Genomic DNA, 22,018 nt, shown 5'->3' with positions numbered 1-22,018 from the left:
TGCCGCCGATAGAGGGCGGCTTGGGAACGTTCATAACAATAGCATGACGCGACTGAGTGGCGGAGGTGCAATCTAGGAATAAAAATAATTTCAAGAATATGGTCATTTTGATTGTGTCCAAAGTAACGGTTAGCAAAATCAGGTAAATTGATAAATCAAAGTCAATTTGTTTTGACATCGCAATATGTTTCTATACTGTTTCCTTTTTAAAGAATAGCATTACATAATCTGCAATTCCATATGTGGAATTGTAAACTCATTCATGGAACAGAGGTGTGGTATGGGGGTGTGGCGGCAGGTAGCCTAGCAGTTAAGAACGTTTGGTCAGTAACCAAAAGTTTGCTGGTTTAAATCCCTGAACCGGCAAGGTGGAAAAATCTGCTGTTCTGCCCTTGAGCAAGGCAGTTAACCACCAACAACTGCTCCCTGTGCACAGATGACATGTACGTCGATTAAGGTAGCCCACCACACCTCACTGATTCAGAGGGGTTGGGTTAAATGCGTAAGACACACATTGGTTGAATGCATTCAGTTGTGCAACTTGTAGGTATCCCCTTTCCGTGCTACACAACACCCACAAACTTAGTTTCTTCTCTGCAATGAGTCTAGATCTGAGCACCTCCCCTATGATTCACTGAATGACAACGCATTTGGGGCTGTGATTGGTCCAGAAACCGATGGGTTGGGCCAGAGCCAGAATATACTTGGGTAATACTCTGATTTGTTAGAGACAATCCAACCGCTGATGATTTTGTTTTGTACAACACCCCTTGTGTCCCTCGTCAACAAAAACGACTTCAATGATGGCAGACTCAGACTAAAGTATGTAGCGAACAACAGAGCAGCAAAATAATTTAGTTTGAGTTGTCAGGCTAGGGGTGTGGCATATGGTATATCTTAATACATGTACAAGTATATCTACATTTAGTTATAGATATCTCTGTTCAATATCACTTACCCTTCCATTTATTAACCAGTTATCTAAAACAGGGATGTTGTTTCGATGTGCTAATTCATAGGCAAGTTCTATGCATTGGAGGATACTAAGACCATGAATCTGGTCTGCTAGATTCTTGATAATGTTTAGCAAGCTCAGACTGCATGGCATCAGCAGATAAGACCTTGTGTGCCTCTGCTACTCTATCAAAGCCTCTCTTTCGCACAGGTACTACATGTTAATTTTCTTTTTTGTCAATGTACCTCAGTGTCGTTCAGCAAATTTTTTCATTCCTTGCTGCTGCTCAAATGGACTTCCCTTCTCTCACCTCATCTCTGCTTATTTTACTTCTGAAAACATGGTGTCGTGACATGACTATCATTAATGTGATGACGGCTATTTTATCAAAACTATGTTTAAATATTTTGTGAATAAATTAATCATACAACAATTAAGACATTAGCAATCTTGGGGCACCACGGGAAAAGTTTGTTTCATGAGTTACCATTTCCCGAATGAACTCAAGAATATATCAGAATATATCGTTATCATACCAGTCATTCATTCATCGTTATTACCTCATATAAGTCTCATTCTTCATAAATCTTCACAAACCCTAGTCTAAATGATGATTGAGTGATACACAAATTGGCTTAATTATATATTTACTAACTAACTAAATAATCACACAGAAATACATAAACACACACAGTATAGGTTGAATTGATTACTAACATAATGCAATGAAAAGTCCCTAGTGGACAAAACCGATATGACGGCTTGTTATAAAATGAGAGGGGTGGGGAAAGAAAGAGCGGGAGAAGGAGAGACAAAGGAATTCAACTACGTGCATACAGTTGAATAATACGCTCACCATAAATATGGATATTTAGCATCCTAACAACCGCTAATTCGGATTTGGAAATGCAACATCTATTTACTGTCTTTGTCTGTTGCCTTTCTGTTAAAACCACTCGATCTGTCTGTGACAAATAGTTTGACAGAATGTCTCTGGTTGTGTAAGTCTCTGGTTGTCCACCAGAGGTCACAATGTCCTCAGTTGTAGTAGGCTTCTTTGTATCTGAGTGTTTGTTAGACTGGGTACATCGGAAATGTACCAATGGTCGTTTGCTGAAATGTTCCTTGTGTCTTTGGTCAAAGTTCTAGACTAATTTACATTACCCAGTTGCAGACTGAGAATGTTTGGTAAAGTCTTCGCCTTCTTCACTCGTCGAGTTTCAGAGGGTCTTACCATTTTGAAACATTCAGCTGACGCCGTCGGTCACGCTGGTCTGTATTTAAATGCCACCATTTCAACGTGTAGCCACTGCTCCACGCTTTCTGGTCTGGAAGAGTCTAGCCATTTGTGACGTCTGGCTCAACACCATCCACCTGCTTGGTCTAATGTACATTTCATTAGCAATCCTTTTATGCACTCTGGTAAAAGGGGTGTTCCATCCTGTTGGCATAATGCCTGTGCTCTTGTGGGCGTGGTTACTGACTGGGTAAAACTTTATATGACAACTATCATCTCATTTAGAAGGCTAAAATCAGGTTGCTTACTTTTCACAAATAGTTTCATATTTTATCATGTAAGTTTTACAACATTTAGATGTAAATCTGATAACTTGGACAAATATATTTGTAGAGTTTCCGTTGTCTTGTTATACCATCTTTAATGAAATCACAAAACAACAACTGATTTGACATTAGTAGTGTTGGGAGCACCACCAACCATTTCCCACATTCTTCATGTTAGAAATATTGTTTCAATGTCCAATTGTTTGATATCAAAGTACAGCAAAGTCTCTATCTGTTGTAACACTCATTCCATTCTCAATACTGCAAAAGCAAAGAGAGAAAGTTTATCGACCGGTCATTAAGTCATACAACTGGCCCAACTTACCCCCCTTCATCTCTGGAGGGAGAGGGGAGGGTGAGTGGGCTCTATTTTGATCCTCACCCAGGAGGGAAAGTCATGACAGTTCCCCTGTGGTGGGTTCAATCTTGTGATTATCCTGCACATTGCAACCCAACATAAAAATGATCACAGGATGTCCTGGTTGTGGATCACTTTGTGGCCCCCTCTGGTGGTTTACTCTGGTAGGCTTTCTGAAAGCTGAAACACACCACATGAATGGCCAAGGGATGTCCTGGTTCGTGATCACCATTGCGGCCCCCCTCTGGTGGTTTACCCTGGTAGGCTTTCTGCCAACAGAGCAGTCCACCACAAGAATGGGCAGCGGCTGTCCGGGTTGGGGATCGGCGTTCCGGACCCGTCGTCTGGTCACCCAGGCTGGTAGACCTGGGCTGTATATCTGGGCAGATGTTAACAACGCACACACACTCACAAAATATATAATTACATTTCTTCCCAAATGAGCGGAATTGTGGCACTAACTTATGGTTGTATTGGGAACTTGTTTATGGCTCTATCACTTCCTAAGTATCAAATAAAATGAAACAAAAAGGTATAAAGGCATAAACAAAATATATACATAATATAGTTACCACACCTTAATCATCTAATTTGACTGTATTCTATATGTACGTCCAAGGTCTTGGCAAATGACCCTGTCATGGCATTGTCTAATGTCATATCTAGGGTGTTCCTAATTTGCTGTATGTTGCTTCGGGCACTATCCTATATTGATAATTACATGGTAAGTCTACAGCTGTTATGCAGGAGCTTCGGGCAGTCTACAGGAATGACTTATGGACCTCTGAGGAGAAACCGGTGAGTACTGTAGCTGTAGAGTCAAAAGGCCTTAGAGTAATTTGGCTGAGGCTGGAATTTTGCTCGAACCCCCTCTGGGATATGTGGGACGATAGCGTCACACCTGGCCAAAAGCCAGTGAAAATGCAGAGCGCCAAATTCAAATAAATGACTATACAAAAATCTAACTTTCATGAAATCACACATGCAAGATACAGAATTAAAGCTACACTTGTTGTAAATCTAGCCAACATTTCAGATTTCAAAAAGTCTATTCGGCGAAAGCAAACAATGCTATTATCTGAGTAAACAAACATTGACACGCATATTTCAACTCTCCAGGCGCGACACAAAACGCAGAAATAAAGATATAATTCATGCCTTATCTTTGACGAGCTTCTTTTGTTGGCACTCCAATATGTCCCATAAACATCACAAATGGTCCTTTTGTTCGATTAATTCCGAAGACAATGTCCATTTATTTGGCACGTTTGATCCAGAAAAACACTGCTTCCAACTTGCTCAACGTGACTACAAAATATCTCAAATGTTACCTGTAAACTTTGCCAAAACATTTCAAACTACTTTGTAATACAACTTTAGGTATTTGTTTATGTAAATAATCGATAAAATTGAAGACGGGATGATCTGTGTTCAATACAGGAGGAAAACAAACTGTAGCAAGCTTTCTGGTCACTCGCCTCTATCTAACAGTACACTTCAAGTTACCCTCGTTCTGGATGGCCGTACTTCTTCATTACACAAAGGAAAAACCTCAACCAATTTCTAATGACTGGTTTCATCCAGTGGAAGCGGTAGGAACTGCAAGAAGGTCCCTTAAGAAATCTGGATTCCCAATGAAAACCTTTGAAAAGAGAATGACCTCAAAAAAACTGAATGGCTTGTCCTCTGGGTTTCGCCTGCTGAATAAGTACTGTTATACTCACAGACATGATTCAAACAGTTTTAGAAACTTCAGAGTGGTCTCTATCCAAATCTACAAATAATATGCTGTGACATAGAAGTCCGTCACTGGCTGCGGGCAGCATTTGGTTCTTTAACGCACACACACATTCATCACTCCTCCCTGCGCCATTTTGTCGACACACAAATTAACTTCTGTCTTGGTGCATGCATTTCACACTTGTCAATGTTCATATTTGAGAGATACAATAATTATTATACTTATCAATGTTGTGGATGAGCGCATTGTTTGTTTGTTCTGTTCCTCTCTCTCCTTCTCTGTAGCTTCCGGGTATGCTGGAAAAGGACCCGAGCTAAGGGAATTGGGTTGGCTTTATAGTGCCTGTCCCAAATGGCTCATTAATGCATATGGGCATATTGAAAGATATTGTCAGTAGTGATGTAATGTTGTAAATGTTATGTTGTGATATTGTTTAAAACCGTGTTGCAATGTATATCCTTTGGTATGTTTAGTTCATGGAAAATGTAGGTTTGTATTGTTAATTGATTAATTAATTAGTGTTAATTGTTCTGAGGGGAGGGGCTAGCCCTACAAAAGGAGCCTCTCTTTCAGTCATGAAGAGGCAGTTTGGATTGAGCTGTGGATGGGGCAGCATTGTTTTTAAGCTGTCCCATAAAGGTAGACGTTCATGGCAGTACTGTTGTTTTTTGTTCTGGAATCACTTGTAAATAAACACCTGCACAGAAGAACTTTTGCGGTTCCGCCATCTTTTTTATTTTGATAGAGGTTAGGTTATCCAGTTTAGCCTTCTGGCCTACTCTACGTGACATATGCATATCTTATCTTCTGAGGATGAGTAGCATGCAGTTGAATTTGGGCATGCTTTTCATCCAAAATTCCGAATGCTGCCCACTATCCTAGAGAAGTTAAGTGATCCTAGCATAAATCTTAATTTGCCAAGGGAAAGAAAACCAAGTATCCAGGTAGGCTGCAATCTGTTCAGAATGAGTCTGACGTCATCAGATAATTTCCAGGTCAATGCCTGGAGGTCAGTAAGAATTTATGTCGACCTCAAGACACAAGTGAACCACATGTTTTCACATGGGAAATGTCACATGTGAAGTGTTCCATAAACCACATGTTTTCATCATGTGATTTTCCTCATGTGAAATCATGTGTTTTTTCTGTAAGGGCTAAGAGTTTCCCTCCATAGGTCATTTAGAATCTCAACTGTGCATTTCTCATTGTGAACAGATACAAAATAAATGTGCTGTGAATGCTTCTTTGGAAATGTCATGACCCTTTGACTGAAGCTGCTGGTGAACCAGTGTAATCTTTCAACTTAACCTTGTCAGGCTATTAGCAGTTAGACCAGTGCATCCTGTAACAGCGTTCTTCGTTTGTCGAAAGAAAGTCGGACCGAAATGCAGCGTGTTGGTTACTCATGTTCTTTAATGGAACAAATGACGATACACGAAATAACTTATAAATACAACAAAACGGAACGTGAAACCTATTACAGCCTATCTGGTGAACACTACACAGAGACAGAAACAATCACCCACGAAATACAAAGTGAAACCCAGGCTACCTAAATACGGTTCCCAATCAGAGACAACGAGAATCACCTGACTCTGATTGAGAACCGCCTCAGGCAGCCAAACCTATGCAACACACACCCCTAATCAGCCACAATCACAATAACTAAAAAAACCCACTAAGAAATACAACAAACAGTAAACCCATGTCACACCCTGGCCTGACCAACTAATTAACTAAAACACAAAATACTAAGACCAAGGCGTGACACATCCACAGCTTGGTGACGGTGAAAGCTTTCAGTTTCAAATGATTAGGTTCAGAGAATGCTATACAAACCCTGCAGCCCTACTGCAGATAACTGACAGTAACTATACAGGCGTAAAATTAAAGGGCGAAGTAGAAAAAAATTATTAAAAGAGGGATCAATAATGAAATTAAATATTGTCTTGCATTTGAAAATAACATAAAAAGAGAGGCTTAATCTCAGAAGGCAGAACTCCATTTGATGCTTTCTCTCTCTCTCTCTCTCTCTCTCTCTCTCGCTCATGATGTGATGAGATGATGATGAGTGTGTGTGCGAGAGAATGAGAGAAAGATAACGTGTTTTGAATGCACGAGGAATTTAGTCAACAGCTTAGGCTGACTAGGGGGCGATCGTAGTTGTGCAGTGCACGGATCGTGCGTGTGAGTGAGAGACCGGCACTCCATCATCAGCTATACCCTACAGCCTGTCTCATTCTCCTTATCCTCCTCCTGAAAAGAGAGATCACGCAACACGCCAGGGAAAAGACTACAAGAAGTGTAGGAGAGAAAAAAATCTGCAGAGGCAAAGACTCTCTCCTCTCTACACTGCTCTTTTTCTGAGCGTGAGAGGGAAGGGAAGAGGGAGAGACAGGAAGGCAGTGAGCCGCAGAAATAAAAAAAGGGGCTTCTTGTCATTCGTGCTGCTTTCCCTGCCGTGGCTCCAACCCACAGAGCTCTGGTTGTCAGCCAGCAAAGAGCAGAGAGCTAGCGCAGCAGCAGTGTCTCTCTCTCCACAGAAAGCAGCCTGAGGAAGAGAGGATGCTAAACAACTTGACAGACACCGAGGAGGGAGAGGGGGGACCCAACTGCCAGGGTGAGTGATGAAATCTATCACAGAGATGTGAGGGGGTGTTGAGGGGGTGTGTGGGGGTGACTGTGTTTTTGATGGAAGGTGGGAGGGAGGGGAGGGGAGGGAGGATAATAAGTGTGTTTGTGAGGGGGAGTATAAGGTGTTTATGGCAACAGTATTTTTTTGGGGGGGGTGCTCATGAATGTGTGCATGTGAGTACAATGCGTGTCTTCGCAAGTTACAGTATAATATTTGTGGGAGTGAGTGTGTGTCTGTTTTCAGGGATATGTGGGGGTGTGCAAAAACTCATGTGAATGTCACTCCACGACAGAGACAGACAGAGAAAGAGAGAGACACAGAGAGAGAGAGAGAGAGAGAGAGAGAGAGAGACAGAGTGAGAGAGAGAGAGAGAGAGAGAGACAGAAAGAGAGAGAGAGACAGAAAGAGAGGGAGAGAGAAAGAGAGAGAGAGAAAGAAAGAGAGAGGGAGACAGAAAGAGAGAGGGAGAGAGAAAGAGAGAGAGAGAGAGAAAAAGGGATGGACAGAGGAATGTATCTGTATCTCTGCACTCCTCTTCCTCCACTGGCATTTACAGTGTTCAGTTGTAGCTGTTACTGCAAGGCCACAGTGACAGGAATAATAATGGTGTTTCAGTGGGAAGAAGAGGAAAGGAGAGGAGCAGCAGATTATTGTATTCCTGTAGACAGAGGACCAGTCTGCTTCATGGCACTGTCACTTGGCTCCCAGGCAGAGTCATGTTTGGGTGAAGGGACTGCCTGGGGATGCATATGTCAACCACAGTCCGTTTGCCAAGCATTCAGAACATTTCCTTTTTTCCTTGACTATAATCCCTCAGTTTTCTTCTGAAGTTGAGTAAATACATTGGCAGGAAGGACGTTCCTCGACCCCTGCGTCTTTGCGCCAGAGCGTGCAGTAACGTTTCTGTGTACCTGCAGAGAAACTTGTTTCCTTCAGATGTGGCTTGCAGTGCTTTCAACCTCTGCTTGTAGATTATTGTATTCTTGTCATAGCCATTTTCTCTGCTCTATGATAAGGCTTAGAGTGAGCAGAGCAGAAAGTCAGCCCCTACAGAGCGTCTGGGGAATCCTGTCTTTAGATTCAACTCCAGGGATCTACAGAACTCATTCATGCTGATGGCTCACCCCATCAAGGATATTGTCTCAAGGGGGCATGATGAGAATTACGATAGCCTGATAGCCCCTGTTAGTGTGTGTGTGTGTGTGTGTGTGTGTGTGTGTGTGTGTGTGTGTGTGTGTGTGTGTGTGTGTGTGTGTGTGTGTGTGTGTGTGTGTGTGTGTGTGTGTACACATTGTGTGTTCACATTGAGCTCACACTTCAGTCATCTTGGATCATATTGAAAAGCCTTTTGATGGAGGTTGACAGTATGCATATGTGGGCAAACACAGACTTTCCATGACAGGCTTGTTTGTGCTCCATCTGTGTATGCATGTGCATGCGTGTGTTTTTGCATGTACACGCACACGTATTTGTGTGTGCTCTACAGCTCACCACTGATGTAAAGACAGGATTAATTATGTGCTGATAAGACAAATTAATTATGAATCACAGGGATTTCCCAAAATGTATTAAGCTGATGTTATTTCTGAACACTTCAATTATGCTTTTGAACTACTTACGTTTAAAAATGTGAAGCAACACTTTCAAAGCCACTGCAGTCTTACCTCCATGGTGCAAGCATTAATCTTGGTATTCACACAGTCGCTGTCCTTGGTCCTTAATACTGTTGTTCTCTGGAACTATGCAATGCTGTTCCAGTCTACTGCATTTGTTAATACAGTGGACTGCACACATTGCTGGGATTTGACTGTCCATGGTGCTGAAATGAGGCTGTGCGGAAATCTCTCTCTCTCTCTACTCCTGCCCCCAGTCTGCTGCAAATGCTCAAACTCTGCGTCATGTTCAATCCCCAGCTGTATGGGATTTTAGGATCTCACGTTACCAAGGAATAGTAAAATTCCTGCTAAACTATCTTTCCTAGAGTGTGTGCATTTGTGTGCACATTCTTGCATCAATGTGTTTTTTTTGTGTGTGTAGGAGTGTGTGCAAATTTTAAACTCATTCTGAATTCTCCTGGGTTTCTCATTGAACTCTTGTGGTCCTGGCTGGTTTTTGGCTTGTCATTGTTTGAAGTTAAATTATTACCCGGTGTTGCATAGAATGGGCAGAGAGCCCGAATGTGTGCTGCACAGGGAATAAAACATTAGGCAATTAAAACTACTGCAGCAACATGCATATATCAGCATATGAGCCTTCTGCATTATAAACGTTGATGTATTTCTAAAGGATTTTTTGTTTTATAATGCATAATGTTATGTGATGCATTATGAATGCTTATAGCAAGTCTTATAATGCACCATGTGTGATAGAGGGAACAATAAATTAATTCATAATGCATTATACAGGTGGGTTATAAAAAAAGTGTTGCCGTAATCCCTGTCCAACTCATGTCTTTTTCAATGAAGGGTTGATCTGGTCTGTAATATTTTGGATTGACTGCCTGACTTGGCATTTGTCACAAGGCCTGCAGTTTGCAAATAGTCTGGGTAGCTATTTGACTAGATGTCCAGGAGTCTTATGGCTTGGGGGTAGAAGCTGTTTAGTAGCCTCTAGGACCTAGACTTGGTGCTCTGGTACCGCTTGCTGTGCGGTAGCAGAGAGAACAGTCTATGAATAGGGTGGCTGGAGTCTTTGACAATTTTTAGGGCCTTCCTCTGACACCACCTGGTATAGAGGTGCTCGATGGCAGGAAGCATGGCTCAGGTGATGTACTGGGACTTACGCACTACCCTTTGTAGTGCCTTGCGGTCGGAGGCCGAGCAGTTGCCATACAAGGCAGTTATGCAACCCGTCAGGATGATCTCGATGTGCCAGTGGATGAGAGGGCACGTGAGACATGGCTTAAGTTCATGTCAGGAGAAAGTTGACGCTGGTAGTAGAGTCGAGTGGTCATCACCTCTTAAATCAGGAACAGGAGGGGACTACAAATAGCAGAAACATTCCATTACAGTGGCATCATCATAGGTTAATAACCAGATAAAACATTGGACCCTATAGGTTATGACAGTGATTAATCAGTTGTAAAAAGGTTTTATAACGGCTATGGGACCAGTTTTTCCTAATCAGGTCACATGGTTTAAAAAAAACTCCTGGCCCTGGGCAGGGTGAAAACCCTGTCAAACTGCACCAACCTTAAGTAATTATTTTTAGACTAGACTAAAAGGGTGGTTTCCTTTACACAGACACAGAGACAACAATTGATTGACAATAGAAATTACAGGGCTGAGATTGCTTTATGCATGTTTGCATCATGTAGGCCTATGCAACTGTAGGCCTAATAAAGAATTCACTCACAGTCCATGTCATCACTATTGTGTTGATGGATTAATTCCAGTTAATCATTTTTTATTGAAAATGTCTAGGCAGCATAGCCAGCCCAATTTGGAATATAAACCAAATTTGATCACATTCACATTTCCTCCTGATACATCAAATGGACTACAGTATAAATAAATAATGTTACCAATTAGTTTACCCTGACAAGGTGGACAGGGCACATAGGCTGAACGCAGCTGCTGTTGTTAGCATCATACAGTTGATCCAAATGTTGTTTTCATCCCATACAGCATGTCAGATTGCTAATGTTCAGTTGTAGCCTAGACTGCTGCAACAGTTATATATTTCAAATTTACGTTTGAACCTTTATTTAACTAGGCAAGTCAGTTAAAAATAAATCCGTATTTAAAATGACGGCCTATGGGGGAATAGTTTGTTAACTGTCTTGTTCAGGGGCAGAATGACAGATTTTTAGCTTGTCAGCTCAGGGATTCAATCAAGCAACCTTTCGGTTACTGGCTTAATGCTCGAACCATGTAATCGGGTTTGCTAAATAAATACCAGAGGAAAGTGGAAAGTGCACTTGAACACGTGTTGGGCCAAAAAACATGCTGCATCAACCTGTCTTTTAATCTCACTTTTGTTGGATGATGCGATGGAAGCTATGAAATCTTTCAGAAATGATTTCTACATCCCAGAGAAGACAGTAGAAACGTCCACATGTAGAAACTTGCTGAGTCTCTAGACAGTAGAAACTCAGCAAGTAAAGTATTGTAACATGCAATTACCTCTGCAAGCTCTTTGTAGTTGCCCTTGTTAGCAAAACTTCCCCTCTCATCGTGCCACTAAGTAAAAGCTAACTCTTGCATGCCCAAAAATGCAGTAGTGTCGATAAGCTGCTTGAGAAAACATCCCTGTTCCTTCCTAACTTCTCCTTGTGTTGCGCAGTTTGAATACACAGACCTTCGTCCATTACATGAACTATACAGCTTTTTCCCCAGAAGCTGGAATCTGAGGTCAATGAATGAAAGGGCTTCTTCAACATAAAATCCACTACATTGTTAGAGTTAGCCATTCTGGTAGAGAAAATGGCACTCTGGTAGCTATCTATCTACTTGCTACTGAAGTTAGCAAAGCATATTGAAATAAATTACACTAACACAACACAAAAATAAAAACAAGCAAGAAACATATAATCCATCTCCTGTAGATTGAAGAAACTAATTGAATGAAATAAAATCCTAAAAATTCTCAACTGTCATTATTCACGATCTCAATTTCAATCTTAATCTATCCAACAATGTCACCAAATCACCAGGCTTCTAAATCATAAATGTGTAGTACTAGGCTCATTTGCTAATCTTTTGATTGGATGGACAACATGTTAGTTCATATTGCAACATCTTTGATTTGTAGGACTTCCTCCAGAAGTCATCATAATTACCATGTACAGTAGGTTCATGGAAAGGGGTGAGGAGCATGACCGCTTAGGTTTTATGTTGAAATCAATGTAGCCAGAGGAGGATGGAAAATAGCTGTCCCCTGGCTACACCATGGTGCTACCCTAGAAGGTGATGCTGAGGCTACTGTGGACCTTTATTGCATAACAGTTTGTTTTAATCAGGTATTTAGTGATGTGAATATATTTAGTATAGTTTTATCTAAAAAGGATTTTAAAAATGTATGATTTATTATTTATGGTTCTCCGCATGGTCCTCTGCTTCCTCCTCCTCTGAGGAGTTGCCACTGGCTGTAACGCTGAACTTCCACGATACGGATGGAATAGAGCCCTAAAATTTAAATTGGATTAACAGCGAAGATCTGCTGTCTGTTTATTGACTTGAAACTCAGTGAGCATTGACCCTGCTGCGGTCTCCTGGAGAACACACACACACACACCTCTGTTGAGTTAAAAGGTTATGGTCAATAGTCTGAGTTATGGGACTGACACAGCATAAGATTAATGTTCCAAGAGAAGGTGCTAATTTGCACCGCTGTGACACAAAGACAGGACGACAAATCAAACTGTTAATAGCCAGCATATATACTAAACACCCACCTCAGTAGAGCAAACATCATTCAAACATTTAAGACTTCAAGTAGATCTTCATGGCAAATTTGGCCCATTAACACCTACTACCATAGGTGTCATGCAATACTATCACCTGTTTGCATGCAATGTTGTTGGAAAGGTTTATTCACAATTAAATGTTGGCACCTGCTATTATCAGAAAGGAACAATAACAGGCATCACAATCATAACAACTGTGAAAAGAGCAGGTGCAAACTTTGCACTGACGCAAATGTTTAATTCAATCTGCCTCATAGTATATTGCCAATAAAAGGTAGAACATGGAGGGAATATATATATATATATATATATATATATATAGAAAAACATCTTAATTATACAGCAGGCTCTGCCATCTACTTCATTGTAATTGCTTGGGGACTGTTTAAATATATAACTAGTCATTACTTCGGTTCCAACCTGTACTTATTCTATTTGACGGAAACGGCTGACGCAAGTCCCTCCCTGGTAAAAGAGTGACATGTATTTGTTTTTATTTAGCAGTGATTAAAAATGTTTTTGTAGCTCTGAGCTTAATACTAATGGAAGGTGAGGGACTGTGACTAGAGAGGTACCGATCCTTGTTTCTGAGGTTTATTTCTCCCAAATCAGCTCTGAAATACGTTTCAGAGCGACACAGAGAGAGGCAAAATCTGATGACACGGGTTTCATTTGACACGTTTGTTAAAATGACTAGGGAGTAAGTGGACAGCCACAGAGGAGTGTAATGGCAAGACAAATGTAAATTGATACACTTGATAAATAAGCCTTGGCCCGCTGTCAGACCAGCAGACAGATTGCTATCTCTGGGGATAAAGGATTGTTCAGCTGCGTCTCACCAGCTTTCAGGGTCCTGTGGAGAAATACACATGAATCTCATATGAGGAGTGATTTGTGCCACTGTTTAATGGTAATGGTAATGTACTTGAGGCAATTGAAGAACATACAGACATAGCTCAGATTGTTCAGTTAGTATTTTATGCATCTTCTCATAGAGATGAAGAGAGAAACAGGTATAGAATAAGAGGGAGACAGACAGGCAGATGACATAACACAGAAACAGAAATGGGATGGGAGGGAGGGAGGGAGGGAGGGAGGGAGGGAGGGAGGGAGGGAGGGAGGGAGGGAGGGAGGGAGGGAGGGAGGGAGGGAGGGGGAGGGAGGGAGGGAGGGAGGGAGGGAGGGAGGGAGGGAGGGAGGGAGGGAGGGAGGGAGGGAGAGAGAGAGTAGCCTGAGTCACTCCTTTCTTCACCTACCTTCTCCTCCTGTACTCTGATCTATGCTTTGGTTATATCACAGCCTGCCTGCATGTGGCTCCATTTGTCAACTGCGTGTGATCCCAGATAATTACTTCTCTATTATTATTATTATTATTATTATTATTATTATTATATCAGCACAAACAGTTCTGGGAAAGACACAGCTAGCTGGCTGATACAAAATCTAGAAGGGGAAATGTGAAATTGAAAGTTGAAATACCCCCTCAAAGTCCCCCCCCCCCACACACACACACACACTTGAGGATAGGTCTTCAAGTTTCTGTCTCAACACTTATGTCTCAACATTTAGAGCGCAGAATATGCATTTGAATGTACAGTGCAGAATATATATGTACATCACATCCTGCACCCACAATTTACAGTGAAACAAAGTCAGTACAGGACATAGTCATTGAATCCACATGTTTTCACTGCCCATCCACACCAGAATTTTCCATGGTTTCCTGTGTAGATACGAGACTGGGAAATGCACCAACCTGTAGTTGTTTGGGTGTCAGACATGGCTCACAGTTGGAGCGTGACCTTTTGTTTTCAATCCAACATTTGAGATACATCATTATGCCAAACAGTGGGATAATGAGGCAGTTTGCAGTCTTAACACATAAAACACACACAAACACACACACACACGCACACAGGAGAGTGATCATCGGCCCCATAGAGGCAGACAGAACGGGAACATAATAATGAAATAGGCCTTGGAACATACTCGGATCCTTTTCAAGACAAACTACATAAAACAAAAGTCAGAATGTGAAAAAATGGCCCATTCCAAGGGACACTGAGGCTACAGAGTCCCCAGAGCCTCAGCTCACTGCCTGCCAAGCAGCAATACAAATTGACACGTTGGGGGCTAATCAATAGTCTATCAATGGGATTGGCGCTAAGGTGAGGAGAGGAGAGAGGACGGGAGGCTCTCTTCTGGAATGTGCTCGCACATCAGAAACACTTTAATTCACTCCATTTCTGTATCGACTGCTCTAGTACATGATCTTCCCTCTCCCATCCCACGCAACAGAGTTCTGATGTACCTAATCAACCAAGCTAGCTGATACGTGCATAATGCAGCAACACTCGTCATTGGCTAATTAAACAGCATTGTGTTACATGTTTACAGCTTTGAATTTATGAGAGTATGCATTACTAAAGAACTCAATAGATTATCTTATACTGGCGCAGTGAACCACATAGCAAAACATCCAATCAGGTTTTTAAGGACCCTATTGCCTATCTCTACAGAATAAATTATGTAAACTCATAAATCCAAGCTAAGTGCATCCATCTGAAGGACAAGTGTATTTTTTTGTTTATCAATCTCACTTCTTGTAAACTCAGATTTAATTCCCTTAAACATCTTTCGGTCTTGATACACATTGATTTTCACCAATTACAGTCAGATGGAAAGGTCATTATCCTCTCCTCGCTTACTCTCCCTCTTTTTCAAAAAATGTCTCCCTTTTACTCTGATTCAGGATACGGAATGTGAACTATATGTTCTTCACAGTATACATCACCTTCATGCAGTAGCGTGCCGTGGTTCTGGGGCCTGGGCCTTCAGTGAAGTCCTACACAGTCCCACCCGAATTAATCTACCTCTTATTACCATCATTATGATGCCATGGCTCTAGACACTATACATTTAGACAGAAATGCAGTATAACCAGGTGTTGCGTCACCTTGAAATTGACATTTTTATTCTGAGAATTGCAGGGGAAGAGTACAATACAGAACAGTTCAACTAATAGGCAAGAACATAGTCGAGTGCAACAGAGTTACATTAATATTCTTCTATCCATTTCTGGTCCACAAACTTTGAGCTTTAAGTCCCCCCCCCCCAAAAGAAATTACAATGTGTCCACTAAACAGCGCATTGTCGCACCCAAAGCAGTTTCACTGTGATGATAAAGACATGACTATTCACTGAAAATAAAAGAAAGAAAACAAATAATTTGCAACATAGCCTATTTGCCATTTTATTTTGTTAATATATAGGCTATTTAATATTAACAAAATAAAATGCGAAACATACATACACATTTAATAAAAAAATCAAATGCATTGTATGCCTACTCACCAAAGACTGATTATTTGAACACAAAATCCTTCCTCCTTTCTTTCCTCAGGAAGACTTTAATGACTCTGTTGTACAGTCTATCTGTGCGTTTTAGTTCCACCAATACGTCCTTTTCTATCGACATGGAGGCTAATGCTGAAAGCCGAGTCTGTCCAGTAGCATTTCTGGAATACGTTTTGATTCGCTTTAAGGCCGAGAATGACCGCTCGACAGAAGCCATGGACACAGGGATGGTCACTGTCACACATGCCAATGTGTAAAGTTGCCCCATGTCCTCATTCAGATTTTTCTGCTTAAGGAAATCAAGGAGATCAGAGGGACTTTTCCCTTCAAAATCAGTCATAGCATACATTACAGTCAGTTCTGTTTTTAGCTTGGATAGGTCAAACAGTGTTCCGTGACTCTCTGTTAAGCTGGAGAAGGCTGAAGGTCTGAAAGTGCTGGTGGTCCAGGAGGGAGAGAAACATTAATTTTTCGAGGTCTTGAAACCTGTTTTGTATCTGGCAAAGAATGTTGTCCAGAATATTGCTGTGGAGTTGTTGGTAGTATGTGCGAGGGTCTCCTGGTGCTGGGCCTCTGCGTGCGCTGGGTGAACTTGAGATGCGCTCTGTGTCATTGTAGATTTGACTGAACCTGCGCCTCTCTCGCTCAATTGTGTCACAAAACTCGTTCACCCTTGTCATGCAGAATTGTACATCCAAGGTTTGTTTCTGTAGAATTCCAAAAAGCACATCCGAATAACTAAAAACCCATTGAATGTTTCAAGCAAAAAACAAAACTCAAAATCATCCAAACGTGCATTAAATCCATCAGCCATAAGCACAGTATCCCCGTCATGGTCATCATGATGTTCCAGTAAGTGGTTAAACAGCTCCTTTAGGGCAACTCTTTTCAAAGACTGCATTGACCAATCTAGATGTATATTGCCACCTCGTTGGTACAACCTTAGGAAGACGACGCTTGCAGATGTCATCCAGCAGTTGCGTGCGCTTAGGGGATCATGAGAAAAATGCTGCAAGGCCATTGAGGTTGGCAAAGAAGTCATTGCATTCTTTAAGCTTTGAGGCTCCTTGAGTCAGTACTCAATTTAGTCGATGTGCATAACAGTGAATGAATAAGGCCATCGGTGCCCTCTCCTTAACTTTAGCCTGCACCCCATTGAGTCCAGATGCCATGACTGCCGCGCCATCAAAACACTGTGCCACAACTTTATCCAGACTACATTAATTTTCCTCCAAGAAACGGAAAATAAGAGCGGCAATGTCATCAGCTCGCTTGCCGCTTGTCACAACTTCAAATCGGATAAATCGCTCCTTGACTCCTGTGTCCGTCACATAACGCAGGACGAGTGAGAGCTGTGCTGCATTTCCCACATCTGTTGTCTCGTCCACCATAACAGCAACAAAGGGAGCTTTTTTAATCTCCATTTTGATCTCTTCTCCCATCACTTCAGCAATAGCATAAATTAGGTCATTTTGTATTTTGCCTGACGTCCCAATGAACACTTTGTTAGTGGACAGGTGGTATTGTAAATCTGTGTTGCTTTCAGAATGAAAAGAAAGAAGCTCCACGTAGTTCCCTTTGTTTGTGGAGTCAGCACTTTCATCGTGTCCCCTAAATGAAAGTTCCTGTTTACCCAAAAACATGACACAATCAATGAGTCTTTTCAATATTTCCCTATTTTTCTTCACCTTTTCATTGTGCAGCTCCGTTGCCCTGCGCGCTTGTTTGTTGAGCTGTAGATCCACTCGGGTGTCCCCAAAAGTTTTCAAAAGCACCATTGCTTGTAAGTGCCCAGCCATACTTTGGTGTCTCGTTGCTGCCTTGCTTAGACAACTCAAGTTTGCAAAGCCAGTGTGGCTCCAAACACCAAATCGATCACTTGCAAATAATAGGCATTCCCAGCAGTACAGTTTGCAGTGCTTCTCGGAGCCTGTGAGCCATTGATAGCGCTCGTAGTTGGAACTTTGAAAGTGGCAAACGAACCCCTTTCCCACCTGTGACAGGCTTTGTAGCGTCGGCGTCGGGCGACCTCTCCTTACAATGTCTAACTTTTCTTGAAAAGTTCGTCTTGAGAATGGCGTTATAATGATATCCTCGACCAAATCAATATCTTCTCCTCCTTCCACCATTGTGGGTTGAAAAAAACAGCTTAGTAGTACGCAAATTAATTTGTTTATCAAATTCAGTTTCCTAGTTCTAAGGTTTTGCATATACCTGCCCATAGGACCTGCCTCTCAATATTGGTAATCCAATCAAAAGACGAGCACGCACTACACCTGCTATCTGGCTCCTGTGTAACACTGGAGCCAGCCAGCAGACTTACAATAGCCAACTCTAAAGCTGATTGGTTGACACTAAAGTTTCATTTCCATTCACTTTAAGCTACAAGTGCCCGCACTGTTGATTCTGAAGGCCTGAGGGCAGATTTTAGACCCCTGGCAACACATGATGGCTGAATATGATTGGATAAAAGATCTAACATAAAGACCAGCCCTCCAAATCTCAACCTGGGGCTGGAAGCAGTGCAACCAAGAGGAAAGCTATGAAATGAAGAGTATAACTCTTACTCTGGGGAATAATTTAATACATATGTGGGAAAATATATTTAAAAAAATATATATATATTCTGCTGATGTTTAGGCCAGCAGAGAAGGCCTTGCTGGCCCTGACGGCCCACCACTGCCTTCCTGTCTGCAGTGATCTAAATATTACTGCATATGCCCCAGAACACTGTATTCTACCTGGTTAACCTCACCCGCAAACACACACGCACACACAGGACGTGACTTGGAGGCCCCAGGCAGAGCCCAGTCTGAGGCCCCCATGTCTATTGAAAGAGTGACTGCCCCTAAAAAGCAACTTTTCATTTCTAAAATGGCCCATGTGGCGTCAATACGAGTCAGAGACATTTATTAAATTAACGACAATGTGTAAAAAGATAATTTCGCCATGACGTCAGTCTCGTCCAAAACTGAGATTTGCGAGATGGTAGGAAAAAAGGGTGCGTGGGTTGGCAGCACCCAGGCAATCATCAGTTCGGAGCTCAGCTGCATGTGACACAATCGACATGCCCATGTTGAATTTAGTTTGACATTCGGTATCCCTATGGGGCTAGATGGAGACCATCAGTAAATTCTACAAAATACCCGGGGCAATATTTAAAAATATCAGTATCTCCAAATGTCACTGACTTAAAAACCCCAAACCAACTATAAATTGTAGAAAACCAGATACAAATACTTAAAGCATTTAAACACCTGCTGCGCCCTGCGCTTGAAACCAGCTCTCTGTCTCCCTCGTGTTCATTACAATATGGACCACTCAAAAAGACAGCCAAAAATGTGTTGAATTTCCAATGTGCTATCACTATGATCTAAAAGAAAATGAGATGGGTAAAGAACAGCCAATGTTCTTCTGACGAAGAGGAGTAGTAGGAAGGATCGGAGGACCAATGCGCAGCGTGGTAACTGTCCATTTTAATATATAAAACTGAACACTACCAAAATACAAACTAACACCGTGAATGAACAAACAAAAATCGAAACAGTCCCGTGTAGTACAGACACGGGAACCATAATCACCCACAACTCAAAAGTGAAACCAGGCTACCTAAGTATGGTTCTCAATCAGGGACAACGAATGACAGCTGCCTCTGATTGAGAACCATACCAGGCCAAACACAGAAATCCCAAATTGTGGAAAAAGGAACATAGACAACCCACCCAACTCACGCCCTGACCATACAAAGACATAACAAAAGAACTAAGGTCAGAACGTAACAATTCTCTAACTTAGATTTTTGGTTGAGTTGGAGACGTGAATCCAACATATTATTCACTCATTTGTAAACAAACTGGAATTAAACCCAGACTAAGTTAGTGGCACAGATGGAACTATCCAAGCAGAAGATACCACTCCTTCAAATGTTGATATTTGATTGTGTTGCCACCAAACACAGTTAAATACTGTATCACAAAATATGATTTGAAATCAACCAGAGCTTGAAAACCTAGGCCTGTTGTCTATTTATTTGCTGATCTCTGGGTTGAATTGAAACAATGGCAGTTTATGACTTTCCAAATGGTATATAGGCCTAATTAGCAGAATTGATTATGGATTAATTATTATTTTTCCATGTTAAAACTACCATTTGTAATGACTTTGATTGCAACAGTGAATATATTTAGTTTTTAGGTGTGGTTCTCTCAACAATCATTCTCATGATAGCACAGTGACAAATATCATAGCTACTGTATGCACGGCTGGGCTTGATTAAACCCTGGATGGTAGTCAAAATGGATAGCTGTAGATATATCAACTCTCCAGTAAGAGGTGCTGCCCAGCCTATAGTTTATTTTCTGATAGTGGATTTAACATTGAAGATCTGGCGTTTTAAATTCAACATACTTTATACAAGGTTTGTCTATGTTGACATTTGATTACCATGGTGACATAATCCTGTGGTTGAAATTTCACCCTCAGAACAACAGTTGATTCTTACATCACAATACGTTAACAAATGACGTTTAACAATATAACCAGTTTGTTCCCAGTGGGATACGTCCTCCAAAATATACAGTACTATCAATGACAATCCAATTCGCATGCTATTGCACAACCGGGTAAGATGTGTGATACTATACTCAAATTTGCATGATACGCCATTCATAATGTAACATATCATACTAAATGGAGTGTCACACATTGACAACACTGATGCCATGGTCACACTGCCACATTGCTTACAAGGGAGACTCAACATTAGGAGGGTGAATGAATGCTAGCCCATAGCGTGTTCTTATCTACATTCCATGTGACATGGTTCCATGGTTCCAGCCCCTGTTTAATCTGTCAGTTCCAACAGACCCAACAACAGGTGTGTACCACCTGGTGATCATTCTGACCCACTCCACTTAGACAAGGACAGGCAGACAGGAGACTAGTGACACCTGCAACACAACTGTGATAGCATCTGTCTGTCACCAGCTCCCAAAGTACAATTTTGAGGGCATTCCATAATTGCAAATATATGAACGTTTGGCATTTAAAATATGTATAAACATGTATACCTACAAATACATGTAAAGACCATACGTACACCATAAGGTAGCGAGGCTTGATGTCATCTATTATACATGTTGATAAACTTAGATTAACCTACAGTTAAATACATTAACTACAGCCAAATACATTGTAAGTCGCTCTGGATAAGAGCGTCTGCTAAATGACTTAAATGTAAATGTAACTCAGTTTTTCACCATTCCTGTCTTGGGTCAGTTAGGATGACCACTTTATTTGAAGAATGTGAAATGTCAGAATAATAGAAGAGAGAATGATTTATTTCAGCTTTTATTTATTTCATCACATTCCCAGTGGGTCAGAAGTTTACATACACTCAATTAGAATTTGGTAGCATTGCCATTAAATTGTTAACCTCTCTAGGGTAGGGGGCAGCATTCAGAATTTTGGATGAAAAGCATGCCCAAATTAAACTGTCTGCTACTCGGGCCCAGAAGATATGATATGCATATAACTGGTCGATTTGGATAGAAAACACTAAAGTTTCCAAAACTGTTGAAATAGTGTCTGTGAGTATAACAGAACTGATTTGGCAGGCGAAAACCTGAGAAAAATCCATTCAGGAAGTATTTTTGTTTTTGTTTTTATAATTTTCTATTCAATGCAATTACAGAATCCATTGACTTAGGACTCTATTTGCAGTTCCTATGCCTTCCACTAGACGTCAACAGTCTTTAGATATTGTTTCAGGCTTGTATTCATATAAATGAGGGAGTAAGACCAGTCTGAATGAGTGGACCCTGACGTGTCACAGAGCTTTTTGCATTCCCGAGAGAGTGCATTTCTTGTTTACTTTTTATATTGACAACGTTATTGTCAGGTTGAAATATTATAGATCATTTAGGCTAAAAACAACATGAGGATTGAATATTAACATCGTTTGACATGTTTCTATGAACTTTACGGATAGAATTTAGATTTTT

At 41.2% G+C, this 22,018-nt stretch overlaps 1 pseudogene; it reads left to right on the top strand.

Annotated features, from left to right (window-relative positions):
- Nucleotides 1-6,718: 6,718 nt before the first annotated feature.
- LOC135504693 (solute carrier family 12 member 5-like) overlaps nucleotides 6,719-22,018 on the top strand; it is a 113,962-nt pseudogene continuing 98,662 nt past the window's right edge.

This window comes from Oncorhynchus masou, chromosome 18 (genome assembly GCF_036934945.1).
Source record: "Oncorhynchus masou masou isolate Uvic2021 chromosome 18, UVic_Omas_1.1, whole genome shotgun sequence".
NCBI classification, from domain to species: Eukaryota; Metazoa; Chordata; class Actinopteri; order Salmoniformes; family Salmonidae; genus Oncorhynchus; species Oncorhynchus masou.
The sequence above is the reverse complement of the archived record's forward strand: the minus strand, read 5'-3'. Positions and strand labels throughout refer to the sequence as shown.